Source organism: Giraffa tippelskirchi, chromosome 6 (genome assembly GCF_054371585.1).
Source record: "Giraffa tippelskirchi isolate mGirTip1 chromosome 6, T2T-mGirTip1v1.2.pri, whole genome shotgun sequence".
Taxonomy (NCBI): Eukaryota; Metazoa; Chordata; class Mammalia; order Artiodactyla; family Giraffidae; genus Giraffa; species Giraffa tippelskirchi.
The window spans coordinates 135580455-135598376 of NC_137280.1; the positions used below are offsets into that span (position 1 = coordinate 135580455).

At 47.7% G+C, this 17922-nt stretch overlaps 1 protein-coding gene and 1 long non-coding RNA gene across 2 annotated transcripts in view; one reads left to right on the plus strand and one right to left on the minus strand.

Moving 5' to 3' along the window:
- SLC36A1 (solute carrier family 36 member 1) overlaps positions 1-17922 on the plus strand; it is a 326176-nt gene that overhangs the window by 273490 nt on the left and 34764 nt on the right. The gene's annotated exons all lie outside the window — the stretch shown is intronic.
- Positions 4143-10038, minus strand: LOC145508730 (uncharacterized). Its single transcript, XR_014055572.1, has 4 exons — positions 9905-10038; positions 8954-9142; positions 4904-5105; positions 4143-4447 (listed from the first exon to the last, which is right to left on the minus strand). It is a non-coding gene; the product is annotated as an uncharacterized LOC145508730 (long non-coding RNA).

A 17922-nucleotide genomic window follows, 5' to 3' on the forward strand; every position in this document is an offset into this window, starting at 1 on the left:
AGCCTGGCAACAGGAAACCACTCAGAGCTCTGGGCTGGGTCTGTCTCCCCCTCCACCCCGCAGTCCCTCCTCCTCCTGTGTCTCCTCCTTCCCCTCCCCTCCCCTCCCCTTCTCCCCACAGCCAAAGCTGTCTCTGTCTTCCAAGGCTTTCCTCCTCTCCTCCCGGTGGGCTGTCCTGACCCGCCTCCCAACCCCGCCCGCCACATGGGTTCTGGAGCTCTTGCCTGGACAGACTGACCCAGCAGAGCTCTGGGACTGGAAAGGCCGGTGGGAATCACCTAGAACAGCCCCCTCCTTGTTCAGAGGGGAACTGAGGCCTGGAGGAGGCAAGGGATCACCCACCCAGGGTTCCCAAGGGGAATATCCAGGCCTGAGTGTCTGGAGTGTCTGACAGGTCATCTTTACAAGAGCTCCCTAGCATCAGGCAGTGCTGAGGAGGGCAGAGCCCTGTGAGGGGGTTGTATCTGTGGCAAAAGCAAGGCCGGGACTCGCCTCTGTACAGACTGAAGAAGCTGCCATTGATGGCGTCATCACTGATGGCTCGGGATACTGTCTAAAAATAACCACTCAAACTCTTAGCTGCACCACCGATAGACACAGAAGGGGATGGCCATCTCGCTGGGGGAATCTGTGTGATCAGGATAGAATAGATAAGGTGATTGCTGATACGGATTACGATCACAGAGGTAACAATGACCAAGGTTTACTTGGGACTTAGAATTTTCTCGGCAAACCCTTGACATAGATACTGTTACTGTACTGATTTTACTAATCACGAAACAGAGATGCTAAGAGGCTGTTACTTGCCCAAGATCACCTGTCTAGAAGTGGGGTAGGCAGGCGGATTCTACATTCAGTCCAGGTCACTTCTTTTTTAAATTAGGTATTTATTTTTGGTTGCCCTGGGTCTTGTGGACTTTCTCTGGTTGACGATGAGTGAGGTGTACTCATCATTGAGGTGCTTGGGCTTCTCATTGTGATGGCTTCTCTAGCTGCGGAGCACAGGATCCAAGGTGTGTGGGCTCAGTTGTTGTGACACACAGGTTTAGCTGTTCCACGGCATGTAGGACCTTCCCAGATGAGGGATTGAACCTGTGTCCCCTGCATTAGCAAGCAGGTTAGCCTCTGGACTTCCAGGAAGTCCCAACCTGGTTCACTCTGATGTGTATGAACTTTTTGGTGCAACAGGTCTTAGTTGAATATTTATGAGAATATCAATGAGTGTATGAATATTTATGAGTGCACAGCTAGCATCTGGAGAAGTAAAAGAATTGATATCTGGTCCTTGTCCTCAAGGTGCTTGGATCTCGCTGAGAGGGCATGCCTTAGGCATTCACCCACTCATATGAGTGGTTCAGACTCTGAGGTTTACCCCCGGGAGTTTAGAGTGGCAGGGTTTCTGAGTTGGAGCAGGCAGAGAAGGCTTCCTGCAATGGGTAGCTCTCAAAGCATGAATTGGGTTTGAATAACATGAAAAGGGAGAAGGCAGAGAACATTCTCATGAACTTCTGCACAATATGGCCTCTGCCTTCTTTGCCATCCTCTCCTCCTGTCACTCTCGTCCTTTTTTTCACTCTACTCTATCCACACTGTCTTCCTTTCAGTTCCTCAATGACTGAAACATTATTGCCACCCCAGGGGCTTGGCACTTGCTCTTACCTCTGTTGGGAACTTTCTCCCATCCGATTTTCTTGTGCCTGGAGTTTGTTCACCCTTCAGATTTCTGTTCTAATGTCACCTCCTAAAAGAGGCTCTCATAGGCTTAGTTCAGCACCTTACCCTGCTTTGTTCCCTTCCTGGCACTTGTCATGATCAGGAGCGGTTTGTCACCTGTGCTCAACAGACACTGCATGAGAACAGGCACTTCATGTGTCTTATTTGCTGCCGTGCTCCAGGCGTCTAGAGCAGTGGCCAGCACAAAGCTGGCTCTCAGTCAGAGTGGAAGTTGTCTTTTACCAGGGTTCCAGCCTGCAATAGTGCCCAATGCTGGTCTTCACTGGTCTTCAGGTGTAGTAAAGTCAGATAGAAAAAGACAGATAGCATATGATATGGCTTATATGCAAATCTAAAAAGAATGATACAACGACCTTACATACAAAACCAAAACAGACTCACAGACTTAAAGAACGAATTTATGGTTACCAGTGGGGAAGGGTTGGGGGGGGTGGTGATTGGGAGATTGCAATTGACATAGACACACTACTATATAAAAAACAGATAACTAACAAGGACCTACTGTATAGCATAGGGAATGTTCCTCAATATTCTGTAACAACCTAGATGGGAAAAGAATTTGAAAAAGAATAGATACATGTATATGTATAACTGAATCACTTTGCTGTACACCCGAAACTAACACAACATTGTTATCAACTGTACTTCACTATAAAATGCAAAGTTTAAAAAAAAAAGTCAGGGAGGGAGATTCTTGAACCTGAGAAAGTCTGGGTGTCTGTGCATTTTTCATCAGAGAAGGCCCCTGGCTTCCTTCAGGTTTTGAAAGGGATGAGTCAGAAATCCATGAAAGTATCTCTGCACCAGCTGACCCCCAAGACCTCTCCCAGTTACACAAATCAAGAACTCTGCCTCGGCTGTTTAGTACAGGATGCTGGCAGACTCCTCAGATATCTATTTCCACTGTGGACAGATGTGTGCTTTTATAGGATTGGTTGCTATAGCTCCCAGAGATCATGGGGACTAAAATTAACTTAAACGTTGTGTTTTTCTTCATAAACTAAGATAATGATTCTGATGAAAGTGAGCTGATGGAACCATTCCCAGTGTTTGCTGGAGTTCCCACAAGGCCCTCAGTTCAGGAGCTAGAAAGCTGATTGGGGCTAGGCTAAAGCTCTGGGACAAAGATCCCATCTGGGGGCTATTCCCAGGCTCTGTGGGGAGACCCTGAGCCTGGATTCCTCAGAGAAAAACTTGGGAGGTTTACTGTCTAGGTTCCCCCTAGCACCTTGGGGAGACAGGAGCCTCTGAAGCAAGATGACTTGGACCTAGGGAGGGAGACCATTAGGACTAAAGCTGGTCCTCCTGCCACCACCAAGGGAAGAGAGAGAAGTGCAGTCGGGCCAGGGGTACTCGTCCTGGGTGCCAGTCCTGCTCTGACACTGAGTCACTGAATGACACAGGCTCATCCCTGTTCCTGTCTGAGCTATACCTTTTCCATTGGTTAGTATATTGGACAGCACAATAGTAGTCCTATGTGTGCTCAGTCACTTCAGTCATGTCCACCTCTTTGTGACCCTGTGGACTGTGGTTTGCCAGGCTCCTCTGTCCATGGGATTCTCCAGGTAAGAATACTGGAGTGGGTAGCCATTCTCTTCTCCAGGGGATCTTCCAACCCAGGGATTGAACCCGGGTCTTCTGCATTGCAGGCAGATTCTTTACTGTCTGAGCCACCAGGGAAACCCCATAGTAGTCATAAGAGCCAATATTTATTAAACACCTACTATGTGCCAAGCACTGAGCTAAGTGCTTGGTGCATATTTTCTGACCTAACCTTTATGAGATAGGAACTATTATCCCCATTTTAGAGATGTGGAAAGTGAAATTTCAGATTGATAATTTGCCCAAGCTCATGCACCAAGTACATGATTAAATCAGAGATTCGAATCCAGGTATAAGGGACACCAGTGCCCAAGTGCTTAACCTACTACACTGTACTCCTCCTAAGTTCCCCTCCATCTCTGCCATCTGTGGGCTCTGGACTGCACCACCATTGGGTGCCCATCTCCCTAGCTGGGTGTGTTGCTGACCCCACATCAGAATGGATCAGCTTTTCTGCTTGCAGAATGAGAAGTCAGCCCTTTGGTGTCCCTACCAGCTGCTCATCACCCCATCCAGCCTCACCAGCTGTGCTCCTTTAGGTACCACCCCTGCTCCTTTGATCCTGCCCTTCTTGACATAGCACCCAGCACAGCTTTAGAACTCCTGGGCAGTGCCCGCAAGGGCACAGTGTCCAGGTTCCCACGCCTCCCAGAACATCAGCTGCCTCCATCACTCATTCACGGAGTCCACTCCACAGAGGTTGTATCCATAAGTAGGGCAAAGGCTTTCTTACATTCTAACAGCTAGAGGCAGGTGATAAATGAAGTTTCAGGTTGTGATCAATTCTATGAATGAACTAAACAGAGTGACTTGAGAAAGAATGGAAGAACTATTTATTGATAGGGTGGTTGGGGAAGGCCTTTGGAGGAGGTCAGTTGTGAGGGGAAAAAAATGAATGACAAGTCAGCGAGAAGGGCTGGGGGAGGAGTGTTCCAGGCAAGGGGAGAATAAGTGCCAACACCCTGACTTCTTCAAGTGACTGAAAATGTGGCTAGAATTACAGATCAGAGATTTCCCTTCTCCTCGTGGCCTTCCTCATCCTCCTCTCTATCCTCTTCCTCTGCTTCATCCCTGTTCTTCATCTCCTTTCTCAGTGAATGACAGAGCTATCCTGTGAAGGAATCAGGGAAATGGGAATTAGAACCTAGGTTGTAGATACAGAGAAACTGAGGCCCCAGTCACTCAGTGGAAAGTGAAAGTCGTGTCTGACTCTTTGCGACCCCATGAACTATACAGTCCATGGAATTCCCCAGGCCAGAATACTGGAGTGAGTAGCCTTTCCCTTCTCCAGGGAATCTTCCCAACCCAGGGAGTGAACCCAGATCTCCCAAATTGCAGGTGGATTCTTTACCAGCTGAGCTACAAGGGAAGCCCATGGAGATAGGACTCAAAACCGGGTCTCCTGAGCCCTGGCTCAGAGATCGAATCTCAGGCCCACTGAGAACCTGCTCATCCTTCTGCTCATAACTCCAGAGTTTCTGTCACCTGAATTACATGATGGACCATCTCTGGGAGCTGAACTGGGTCCAGGTGGGCCACCAGTGTTCCCACATACGAGCAAAAATACCTAGAGAGGAAGCAAGAGGTCCGAGCTCTGGAAACAGACGGGGAGACTCTGTCAATTTGACTTCTAGCAAGAAGGAAGGCAACCAAGCTGAAAGTTAAGTAAACAGAAGCAGTGCCAAGGAACATCCCCTCAGGTCTCACATCAGAAGCAGTGTCAGGATCTCAGTGGTTCAGATCTCCATGGTCGTAAATCCTGAGTGGGCCTTGCAAGTAAAAAAAAAAATTAATAAGTTTTGTATGTGGGAACTTGAGGGCCTGGGGGGAGACCAGGTCCCCTTGGAATAATTATGAGTAAACTAGAAAGAAAGATGACAATTTCCACTATTTCTCAGCAGACACTGGGCAAAACACTTATGTTCATTATCTCTTTTAAACTTCACTTAATATACACACTTAGCTAGGATATTAGTTTTCCATTATTGCTATAGTAAATTATCACAAACTTGGTGACTTAAAACACACATTTATGACTTTACATTTCTGGAGATCCGAAGTCCTAAAATCAAGGTCTTGGCAGGGCTGTGTTCCTTCTGAAGGCCTGGGGGCAGAATCTGTATCCTTGCCTTTTTCAGCTTCTAGAGGCCAGCTGCCTTGCTTGGCCTGTGGCCTGTTCTCCATCCTCCAAGCACATGTTTCCAACCTCTGTTTCCGGTGTTGCATCTCCTTTTTCTGACTTTGACCCTCTCACCTCCCTCTTATAGAGACTCTTGTGATTACTTTGGGCCCACCCAGATAATCTAGGATAATCTTCCCATCTCCAAAGCTTTAACTTCATCTGCAAAGTCGGTCCCTTTGGCCATATTTATAGTTACAGAAATAAGAACATGGACTTCTTGGGGCGGGGCATTATTTTGTCTACCATAGGGAGGTACAGCTGCTTCCCAGGTGGCATTAGTGGTAAAGAACCCACCTGCCAATGTAGAAGATGCAGAAGACTCAGGCTCAGTCCCTGGGTTCGGAAGATCCCTTGGAGGAGGAAAAGACAACTCACTCCAGTATTCTTACCTGGAGAATCTCATGGACAGAGAATCCTGGCAGACTACAGTCCATGGGCTTGCAAAGAGTCAGAAACAACTGAAGTGACTTGGCACGCATGCAGGGAGGTGCAATTACCATTCCCATTCCAAAGATGAGGAAACAAAGGTTCAGAGAATTAAATAACTTGCTCAAAGTCCCACTGTTGTAAAGCTAGGAATCTACACAAGTAGCTTAACTCCAGAGCCCAGCTCTCTGTCACTTCCCTAATCACAACCCTGCCTGTACCATGTTCTTGGTGAGGCTCCCTCCCTTCCCCCATCTGCCCCAAGCCCACCCATCCTTTGAGCTCAGGCTAAATCTTTGTTAGTCTTTCAAAGTTTAAAGCTGATAGGGCTCTTCAGCCCTGTCCAGGCCTATGCCTCCTTATATGGCTGGGGAAATGAAGGATTGTAGAGCCCAAGGTCACAGTATAGAAAGCTAGGCCTAGAGCCCTGGTCTCCAGGCTCAAGTGGAGGCCAACTCTGGCTGCTCCAAGTCTCTGGAGGCAGGGACGGGGCCACCTGATCCCTTTGGGCTTCAGATTATGTATCAAAACTCTGACATGCACCCTTTGTGCTTCTGGCTGAAGGGGAAGGCTGCCGAACTAAGACAGCCCAGGCACAGGGAGACTGACTCAGCCTGTCTTCCTGTTGCTGTATCTTTCCCTGGGCCGGCCCTCCCATTGGCTGAAGGGCACAAAGAGCCCATTGTTCTCTGGCCGTTGGTCCCCTGGGCAGAGTGGCTGATGACCAGGGCAAGGCCAAAGGGAGAGGAGGATGGAATTTCATGTCAGCACCCACTGTACTCTCAACACTCCCACCAGCAAATTCACATTCTCCCTCAGCTCTCTACAGTTCATAAAGGACTTTTATTCCCATATCTTAGGGAGCAACACAGTCAGTACCTACGAAAAGTAAGGATTCACTCAGCACATTCAGGGCTTGAGCAGACGGAATGTTCTGCTCATGGTCACTCAGATGGCCCAGGTGAAGCTGAAATGACCACTCCAAGCTGGTCCGAGGCTCTACTAACCAGCTGCCTCTACCTGGGGTCAAGGGAGAGCTTACTGAGGCATCTCCTTCTCCACTGAGGTGGCAAATCATTCACCATGTGTTGGCTGCACTTCCTTGAGTTGACACAAACCACCCCCCCCCACCAAAGAACAGTGTTTGAGTTGCAGTTAGGCTCTGCCCTTAGTAGGACCCTGCGGTCCTGCCTGTAGTCTATCCTTCTGTGGCCTATCTTTTCTCTGCACCTCGATTTTCTTGTCTTGCTAAATAAGCATGATTATATATCTGACCCTCCTGGGTACAAAGTCAGTGTTAGATTCAAGCGAGAGTAGGTTTCAGAGTGTGAGTTAACAAGAGCAAAATTGAAAGGCTCAACTTTGGAGTCAGATCTCTGGGCCTGGATCCTGTGGCAAGTTTCTTAACTCTAAAACTCTGGGCAGAGACTCCCCTGGTGGTCTAGTGGTTAAGACTCTGCATTTCCACTGCAGGGGGCAAAGTTTCAAGCCCTGGTCAGGGAATTGAAGATCCCAAAGGCTGCAAGGTACAGCCAAAAATTAAGGAAAAAAAACAAACAAACAATAAAACTTGGGGCATAGTATTTCAGCTCCAACCTCAGTTTTCTCAAATGTACAATTCACCCCTCTTCCAGCCCCCTGCCTTCATGAGGGTCTTGTAAGGATTAAATGAAAGTATATATGTAATGTGTTTGGCTCACTGTTTCATATCCTGCACTATCAAGAAATGTGAGCTATCTTATCATTAGATCATTAAAAATTTCCCAAAGCGTGTCTATATACTATTAGTCCTCAGATAAAGAGGGGGACCCTGGGTTCAAGTGAGTTTGGGAAGTGTGGCATCAGCCACCTTCCTCATGGCTATTCCTGAGGCACAAGACAGTGTTAAAGCCTCTGAAAAGTTCTGCAGAGAAGAAATCTGGTTTTTTTGACTGTTTATTTAGGCTGCGTCATATGGCATGCAGAATCTTATTTCCCTGACCAGGGAAAACCTTTATGTGTCCCTCTTTTCAGTGAACTTCTGAATGTGTCCCACAGAACTCAGTTTCCATGAAAATGCCTTTGGGGGATGTCTGTTGGATCCAATGTCCTTGTCCACGAAGGTGAAGTAACTTGTTCTGGGTCATGAGGCAAGTGAATGGTAGACCCGGGGCTTGACCCAAGCTCATGAGTTCTTTGACATGGTGCTCTATTAAAGCACGCTGAGAAAAGGCCTCCTGCTAGAGATATAGACAGGTCGTCATCAAGTTGCTCAGTCGTGTCCAACTCTGTGACCCCATGGTCTGCCAGACTCCTCTGTCCATTGGATTCTCCAGGCAAGAATACTGGAGTAGGTGGCCATTTCCTTCTCCAGGGGATCTTCCCTACCCAGGGATCAAACCTAGGTTTGATCTGCCTGCCTTGCAGGTGGATTCTTTACCATCTGAGCCACCAGGGAAGCCCAGAATGTAGACAAATTCTCTCTAAATGTCAAAGATTTGTGTACAGAGTAGATAGACTTTTACTCTTTCTTTGAGGTCCTGTATCCGTGACTGAGGATGCCAGGCTCCCTCAGGCCTGAGCTATCTCCCCGTAGCCCTGGGTGGGGTTGGAGGAGCTCGACGATGGATTAGTTCTGCCTCCTCCCATCCCTGGCTCTGTAACACTCCAGCTGCTGGTCTGGGTCCAGGGAACACTCACACGCAGGCACCAATTTTCTCCTGAAATCCCACACGCCTGGAAATCTTTTCTGAAGGAGGGGGAAAGCCCAATAACCCAGTCCGGCAACGTGGCAGCTCTTACATGTTCCCTGACGTGGCCCACAAACCAAGCCTCTCTTCAGTTTTAGCAGCTATGGACCCAGGGGTAATGACAGCCCCGCCAGTCCAGCAACGTGGCAACCGGTGCTGTGACTCAGCTGACCTGGGAGATAGCCTAGAGCCTCCATCCTTCTTTTCTGGGTCTCAGGGCTGGGGAGATGGGGACATAGAAGGGAGATCTGGATTAACCAATTACCAATTAACCCCTTACCCCTATCTCCAAGTCTCTTTTCCTCCACCATTGCCTGGCAGACTCACTGTCTTCTGGGGCTGATCCAGTAGGTCAGCTCACCCCAGTCCTGGCTTCAGTTCTCAGACAGCAGCTTCTTGTAATGAATCTTCAAGACTTTCCACACCAGTGACGTTCACACAGGCTTCTATGGGCATTTCATACAGGAGCCTTAAGGAGACAGAAAGAAAGCCAAAGGGGCAGATCTCCAGGCTCCCAGTCCATCTCTGCCTTCAACCAGAGCAGAACCACATTAAAAACAAAAAATTACTGGAGCATAGTTGATTTACAGTGTTATGTTAGTTTTAAGTGTACAGCAAAGTGAATCAGATATACATAAACATATGTCCTTTTTTTTTTTTTTAGATTATTTTCCCATATAGGCCGTTATAGAGTACTGAGTTCCTTGTGTTACACAGCAGGTCCTTATTAGCTACCTAGAGCAGAACTACTTTTACCTGTCTGACATATCAGGCTTTTGCCTAAGATTTCATTACTTAAGAAAAAAATTGAAATGCACAAGTTTATTTTTAGCCCACTGGGTTTATGGGTGAAGAAAAAAATGAGCAAAGAGAGAGAGAGCAATCTGTCCCAGGACACAGAATATCACAAACTCACAAGCTGTACCCGGCCCTGTGGGAAAGGGAAGCGCTCCATGAGCCAAGTGTTAGCCCCGGACAATGTGAGACCACTCCCTGGAAGCTTGAAGTCTCCTCACCCCAGACAGACAGCCATGAGGAAGGGGCTCCATCCACCTGCCTGGTACATCCCTGGAGGAGAAACCAGGGTTACCAGGGAGACAGGGTCATCATCTTTGGGAGCAGGCAGGTGACAGGTGTGAGAAGTTCCTGTAGGCAATGTGCTGGATCTAGAGGGTGGCCTTGGTCAACCTGGAGAGAACATGCCCCACCCAGAGGCTCTCGGATCCCTTACCTCCTTTTTAAATGTTTTCTCCTCCAAACAAAATCCATCTGCTGGAGGTATCTCTCTATCAGCCATCAGTCTGGCAGCTTTATTGATGGAACCGGGGGCTGGTTCACCTTTCTCGAAGGTCCCTCTTCTGTATCCTTCTGGGAGAAAGACCAACGACTTACTTTCTGGTTATGAAAACTTTAAAGAGATCTAGCCTTGTGCTTCCTTCTCTCTGCTAATCTGTCCCTCTTCTCCTCCATCTTCTCATTTCCCTTCTTCCTTTTTACCTCAACCCTTCCTTTTTCTGTTCTTCCCATCTTTTTATTTATTTATTTAATACTTATTTATTTGGCTGCACCAGGTCTTGGTTGCAATATGTGAACTCTTAGCTGCAGCATGTGGGAGCTCATTCCCCTGCATTTGGAGTGCAGAGGCTTTGCCACCAGACCACCAGGTAGTCCCCTTCCCATCTTTTTGAAGAGAGCAGTGGACCAGGAATCAAGGGGCCTGAGTTCCTCACTCCATAAGTGACTTAGGCAAGTCATCTCCCCTCTCTGGGCACTTGGCTCATTTGTAAAATGAGGCTGTCGGGTTAGGTCACAGTTTCCAAATGGTGGGGGATGAGGACCAAGGTGAGGGAGCTCAGGTTCTCTCCTTAGAGCCCCTCCCCCCAAGGCAGCTGTTGTTGGGCTATTTTAATCTGGTTCTGCAGATAAATAACTTTTGAAAAGCACTATGTCATTTAACTCAAGGCCTTGCAGACTTTCGGTTCAGTGTCTCCTCTTCTCTTTCTCTACTGTCTCCTGTGTCTCTCCCTCCCCCAGATCCTCAGGTTTTCTAGTGGAGCCTTGTGATTCTCCAGGGTGGCAACCCTGAGTCTGCCCTGCTATCTCTCGGGAGGCCAGACTTTGCACTTTGACTTCCAATGTGGGAGAAGGAATCATTTCTCTCCTGAAACCCCAGAACCGTAAGGGACCACCCCAGAGCCACGAGTAGTTGGAGCCAGCCACCCATCTTGGCCCCCAGTCTCAACACCGAGATCTCCACCCCCTGCCCTCCCCCACTAAATGGCCCACTTCCCAGCCTTATCCCAAGTTGGATTATTCTCCTGATTCAGACATTTTTGTGGTGTGAAATCATCCCCGCCCCAGCCAGCTGAAGCCAGGAGCTCACTCCAGCCCACAGCAGCTGGCCAGCCCTCCCTTCTCCTGCCACGTCCCACACCCTCAGCTCCTCTGCTCCAGGGGCTCAGAATTTCCATCTGATGTCCTTCCAAGGCTAAAGAGAAATTCAGACAGAGTGGCAGGGGCATGGCTGCTCCGTCCCTTCCCTGCAGCTCCTGTGCGGGTGCTGGCACAACATGGCTAACTCCCAGGTCAAGGTGATTAAGATGAGTTTGTGAGATCCAGACAGAGGGACAGAGTCCAAGAAAGACAGAGAAACAGGCTCAGACAGAGAAGAGAAACACTGACTGAGCATGCCATGATCAAAAGAGAAGCAGAGGTGAGGAGAGAGGGGGAAAGGCACACACAGAGAAACAAATGTGGAGAAATCGACCCAAAACTCAGCAATAAGACCAGAGGGTGACTGCATATCCTCTTGATGTTAGACTAAAGCCTGGACTAACACACCCATCCAGGGACCACCTTCTCTAGGAGATGTACTGTTGTTTGACTTGTTTACTGTTGATTAGGGGGCCTGGCTCTGAAGTTACATATTAATCCGTAGATTTCTGTCCAGTTAAAGGAAGAACCCCAGAGGCTGGAGTTTTAATGCCTTGTAGGACATTAACCAGTTTTGTATATGACCTAGCAGACTCTCCAGCTTTCCTTCAGTGCCTATGTAGACATTATCTCTCTTTGAACTCTCCTGGAATCAGCTTTACCATCCTGCTATTCCCTCATGAACAGGTTAAATAAATCATTGACATGCACCCATTTTTTTATTTTTATGAAAGTTTTTAACTTAAAAAAAAACTGGGTTTGACAGGAGAAGCGAAAAATAGAATGAAGCAGATAAGGAAAGAATGAGAGGCAGAGAGACAAAGAGAAAGAGAGAGAGAGAGGCACTCAGAGATCAGGAGGAGAAAGCAATACAGAGAAGCAGAAAGAGATAAAAGCAGAGATGGGACTTCTCTGGTGGTCCAGTGGTTAGGACTCAGTGCTTTCTCTACCGGGGCCCAGGTTCAATCCCTGGTTGGGAAACCAAGATCCTGCAAGCCACGTGGCATGACCAAAAGAAAAAAGAGATAAAGGCAGAGGAACTGAGACCCAGTCAAACCCATACACACAGTGAGAGAGAGGAAGAAAGAGGAGAGCTAATAGCAGAGCACAGGGTCAGCCATGCATACTCACAAAACCATAAATAGTGGCAGCTTCTGGAGAGAGGGTGGATTGAGTGGAAACAGAGGTGAGAGGTACTTTATACCAACTCTTATTACTTCCCCAGTGCATTTTTTTATGGACATGTAATTGCCTGTTGTTTTGTGCTTTTAAAATAGACACAAAGGGCAAGGCAAAAAGACACTGCAAGAGAAAAAGAAACCAAAGAGAGATGGATGGCAGTAAGAGGAGCACAAGGAGGGAAAGTGAGACTTGGTGGAAGGCCGTGCAGGCAGGACCAAGAATAGTTCACACATGCTCCCGTGCTCACTGAGCCTGGAGCCCTTGGGGGCTGGGTGTGGAGCTGTCAGAAGTCTGTGTGGGAGGCGGGCAGGGAGCCTGAAGAAGCAGAGAAGAGGCAGACATGGAGGAGAGAGACGAGCAGGAACAAACAGATCCAGGGCAGGTCGAGGGACAAACAGGAGCTGAGGCCAGGCCTCCTCCCTCCTCCCAGAACCCAGGCACCCAGGCCTAAAGGGAGATACCTTTCAGAGATGTTTTGGGGTCCAGGAGATAGAGGATGGGGAGCCTCTCAGAGATGCTTCTCCAGGGCACGGAATGTGCCAAGAGAGCTGCCAGCCCCAAAGGCAACCACCTCTGGTACATCGGCCTCATAAGGAGAAGCAGACTGAGAGCTTGTCACGTTCAACCCAGTTTATGAAAGGAGATAACTCAGGCCCAGGCAGGAGGAGAGACTTGTTCAAGATCATATGGTTAATTTGTATATCACCAGGAGGAGGAGCCAAGTCTATGACTCCCTTTTTGATGTTTTTTCCATTCTTGCCTCACCACTCTCCATTTTCCACACAGCAACTAGAATGGCTCTTTTAAAATGCACATCACTTTATGTCCCTTCCCTGCTGCAACCCTTGCAGAATTCTCTCCCTCAGTGCCATTTGCTAGCTAATGAGATGTATGGCACTTCTGAGAAGGATCCTTTCAGGAATTTGACTCAGCTGGGTAGTCCATCTCTCTTTTAAAATATCAAATTATACAGATAGGGGCTCTACCCCGCCCACCCACTGCAAATTTGGCCAAGGCCATGTACATCCTAGAGGCAGCTCTTCTTGTGGCTCAACCCAAATGTCGTATGTATAATGACAGCAGGCTCTTGACATGGGCTCTCTCTTCAGATCCCGATTGGCACGTAGAGTAGACTTAGCTGGCCCTCTTCATCCCTTCTCCTTCCCAAGGTGGTGAAGTTCTATCATGAGGTAGACACTCATTCTTGGTGGGATGAAAAAGGACTCCAAAGGACAGAGTTGTTATTTGAAGTCATACTTAGATTTGGCATGCAGAAGTCCATCTTTTTTTGCCTTTCCTTCCTTCCTTCCTTCTTCCTGCTGCCTGGAATGCAGGCATAATGGCTAGAGCACCGACAGCTCTATTGAGCCACAAAATTACCTCAAGAACAGAAGCCATTAGCTAAGGGGATGGAGAAGAAAGAAAGAGCCTGGGGTCTGATGACCAAAGAACTGCCATGACAACCCTGGACACATTACCTCCAGCCATCTGATCTCAGCTCAGTGAATTCCTAAGAGAATCCTTCACTAACCGCCTAACCTCATGGTTGGGTGGTATCATTGACTCACTGGACATGAGTTTGAGCAAACTCCAGGAAATAGTGAAGGTCAGGGAAGCCTGGTGTGCTGCAGTCCATGGGGTCGAAAAAGTCAGGCATGACTGGGCTACTGAACAACAACAACGCACCCCTAATCTCCAGTCACTCTGTCATCCACCCTGGGGGGATTTTCTTCCTTATCACAAGATAAATTTACCTGTGCTTATTCATGGGCTTGTTTCTATCTCCCTCTCCCTCAGAATCTAAGTGTTGCATGAGCAGGGATCTTGCATGTCTTGGTCACTGGTACAGCACTTGTGTTTCACACAATGCCTACATTTCTTCAACAGTGATGGTTTTTCCTTTTTCAAGAACTCCCCATATGAATTTTATGTTTTTTTATCACAATTTTTAGAAAATCCCTCTTAGTAGGTGCAACGATTAGGTTTAAGGAATAATGATACATTTTTTAAGAAATTTACACTAATGAATCTTAAGGCTCACTGAAACTTGGTTTGATTTTTTTTTTGAATTTTGTTATTTTTTGGCTACATTACGAGGCATGTGGGAATCTTAGTTCCCCAACCAGGGATCAAACCCACGCCCCCTGCACTGGATACCACTGGACCACCAGGGAAGTCCCTATGCATTTTTAAATTGAATGTTGTGTTAGATTCAAGTGTAGAGCAGAGATACTATGTGCTGGGGATTCAGGAGGAGAACATGCTGTTGCAAGGGTCCAGGGATTAACAGTGAGGATGGAAATGTGGAAGCACAGTTGAGAGCCAGCTCTAGAGTACCATGAAGAGACTCTTGAACACAAATCTGATGATGTCACTCCCCTACCTAAACACTTCATTCCCCACAGAATACCCTTCAAGCTCCTTAAGGCAGGTTGAGTCCCTGCATAGCCTGGCCCCTGCCTACCCTCCAGCCTCATCTCTCAACACTTCCTATACCATCCCCCCCCCCCCCCAACACATCACGCATTCTAATAAACTGACTCACTGTAACTGCTCTGGGCCACCAGGATCTCTTGACCTATGGCTGCCTTTGTGTATCCTCTTCTCCCCACCGAGTTCTCTATGGACTTGAACTACTCATTCCTACCTTCCTTTAGTGCTCAGCCTAGACATGGCTTCCTCTGGAAAGCTTCTCTGATTCCAGAGAGCTGGGTTAGGTACCTCCCCTACAGGCTGTGTAATTGTTTTTTCATCTCTCCTCCGCACTCGACTGTGTTTCCTGGGCCAGGGAATGACGCCTTGCTCTTCATTGTGCCCCCGCGTTTGCACCGCGTCCCACCCAGAGGGGGCGCTCCGTCCCTCATTTGAGTGAATGGGATTATACCAAGAGGAGGATGGTAAAGATAAAGCAAGAGGGCTGACTCCATTTACAATGGTCGCTTACGTCTCTTCCACCCCAGACTCACACAGCTTTCTGGCTCCCCGTCCTTGGAGAGGTCTTCTCTGAGGTCCACACTCAGCCCTCAGGCCGTAAGCCCGAGCCAGGTGGGGCTTGGACTGAACACAGGTGGGGATTCTTCCACCCCTTCTGGTCCTTCTCCGGTTTCCAACCTAGAGTTTCAGCCCCAAGGACACGCAGCATCCACCTTCCCTCCACAGCTCAGCTGGTCAGAGAATAAGAAAGAAGGCCCTGTGCTCCCAGGGAGAGCAGCCAAGGCAGCGGGGAAGCGGGGAAGGCCCGGGCAGGTGGGGAGGTGGGGATGGGCGAGAGTTGGGGGGTGGAGGGATGGGCGAGAGTGGGAGGTGGGGGTGGGGGGCAAGGATCCACTGCAGGAGCTCTCAGAGCCCTTTACCCGTCACCTCCCAGGGCCTCTCCTCTCTTTCTGATGAAAAGCATCATTTCCCCTAATGTTTCTCAGCACCTCTCAAAGGTCCAGAGAGAGGCAGCCAGGGATGGCCAGGAGAGAGAGGAGGTTATCTCCTACAATACGAGGATGGGGGCTGAGGGGTAGGGAGAGGGGGACAGGGGGTCATCCTGACCAGGGTTTTCCAGATTCAGGCATAAGGCACCACCTTCACCACCCTTGCAGTATCCTCCTGAAACCTATCCTCTCATTTGCTTTATTTAAGCTTATTTTTTGAAGCTTAGATCCATTTAATTTTTTAATATATATTTTTATTTATTTGACTGTGCCGGGTCTTAGTTCCTGCATGCAGGATCTTTAGTTTCAGCATGCGAACCCTTAGTTATGGCACGTGGGCTCTAGTTCCCTGACCAAGGATGGAACCCAGGCCCCCTGCTTTGGGAGTCTCAGTCACTGGACCACCAGGGAGGTCCCAAATGCATTTCATTTAAGTGAGAGCTTGTAAAACTTAAATGGAAAAGTATCCCTGGCTGTGCCAGCTGTGTCCTGCTTGCCCCTGGGATCCACTCCACAGCCTTCCACATCTGCACACCCCAGTGGGCATCCAGGGCCTGTTTTCACTTGGGAGGGGCCAGTGGGGAGCACAGTAGGAGACTGGGAAGAGCAGGAAGAGAGTGAGGTTGGTGTGTTGATTTCCCCCTGCGCCTTCCCTGGGGGATCACAGCAAACTGACTCTGTCCCTCAACCCAGGGGTCCAGCTCCCATCCAAGGCCCCCTTCTTGTTCTTGTAACCATCCCTCCCTTCGCCTCCTCAGGCCTCAAGCTATTGCTGGCCCTGGGGACCTGCACCATCTCTATGGCTTACCTACATGGGCCCACATCTGTATAAATAGCCCCTAGATTAAATTCTCAGATTACCCATTTTGAAAGTACCATCTGTTTCCTGCCAGGAACCTGACTGATAAACTTGTCATAAACAGAAAGCAGTTGACACAGGGCTAAGAAAATGATGATGTTAAATTCTAACTCAGTCTAAAAAGGAATGAGGAACAATTTTTTTTTTCTTTTCTTTTTTTTTTGACCATGCTGCTTGGCACGTGGGACAGTAGTTCCCTGACCAGGGATCAGACCAGAGCCTCCTGCATTGGAAGCATGGAGTCTTAAACAGTGGACTACCAGGAAAGTCCCTGGTAATTTCTATATAATGCTATAAAACAACCTCCAGGACATATTAGGTTAAAACAACAACAACAACCAAACAACAACAACAACAAAAACAAGGTGCCAAACAGTGTTTAGAGTGCAAGAGACAAATAAAAATGTGTATATGTGTTTGCTTATATTTTCAAAGAGAAGTGAATGAAAGATAAACCAAAACTTAACAGAAATGTTTCCCTTAAGGAGAAAAAGGCAAAAGCTAGCTTTCTGAATATACCTTGTTATATAATTCTAACTTTGGAACTATTAAATGTTTTACATAATTTAAAATGTGCTATGCATGCATGCTCAGTCGTGTCCAACTCTTTTCGACCCTATGGACTGTACTCTGCTAGGCTCCTCTGCCCATGGAATTTTCCAAGCAAGAATACTGGTGTGGTTTGCCATTTCCTTCTCCAGGGGATCTTCCCAACCCAGGGATCAAACCTGTGTCTCCTATATCTCTTGCACTGGCAGAAGGATTCTTTACCACTGTGCCACCTAGGAAGCCCTAATTTAAAACGCTAAATCGTATCAAAGAGATAAGTAAATTCTAAACAGAAAAAGATACAGGAGCAACTGAACCTCATTGTATATCAAGTTGGTGGCATAACCATCCTGAGAATCATTATTTCAAGTAAATTTAATAGTATTTTGGCTGTTCATCCTTAATGAGATATATACTCATTATATCTGGGAGGGGAGAAAAGATGTATTCCACAGACTTACTTTTAGTATTAATATTATCCAGATATTATTATCTGGATACAGTAGGTAAAGAAATTATATGTGGTAAAGGAATCATATTGGTACCATTAGCACTCAACATTTGGAGCCTAAGAGATAAATTTTTTAAAAATAAAAAATGAAAATGCTGGGAATTTAGAGCCCTGAGCTCGTCACTTTTCTTTCCTTGTCCTTGCCAGCACCCTTAGAAGCAGCCAATCAGCTGCATCATCCTGCTTCATTTCACTAAGATGCTCTATGACAGCAAATATTTGATCACTTAGAGCCTTGGCTTCTGTAGGTACTTGGTTATGAGAATCTATGGCTGATTGTTTGTTTGTTTGTT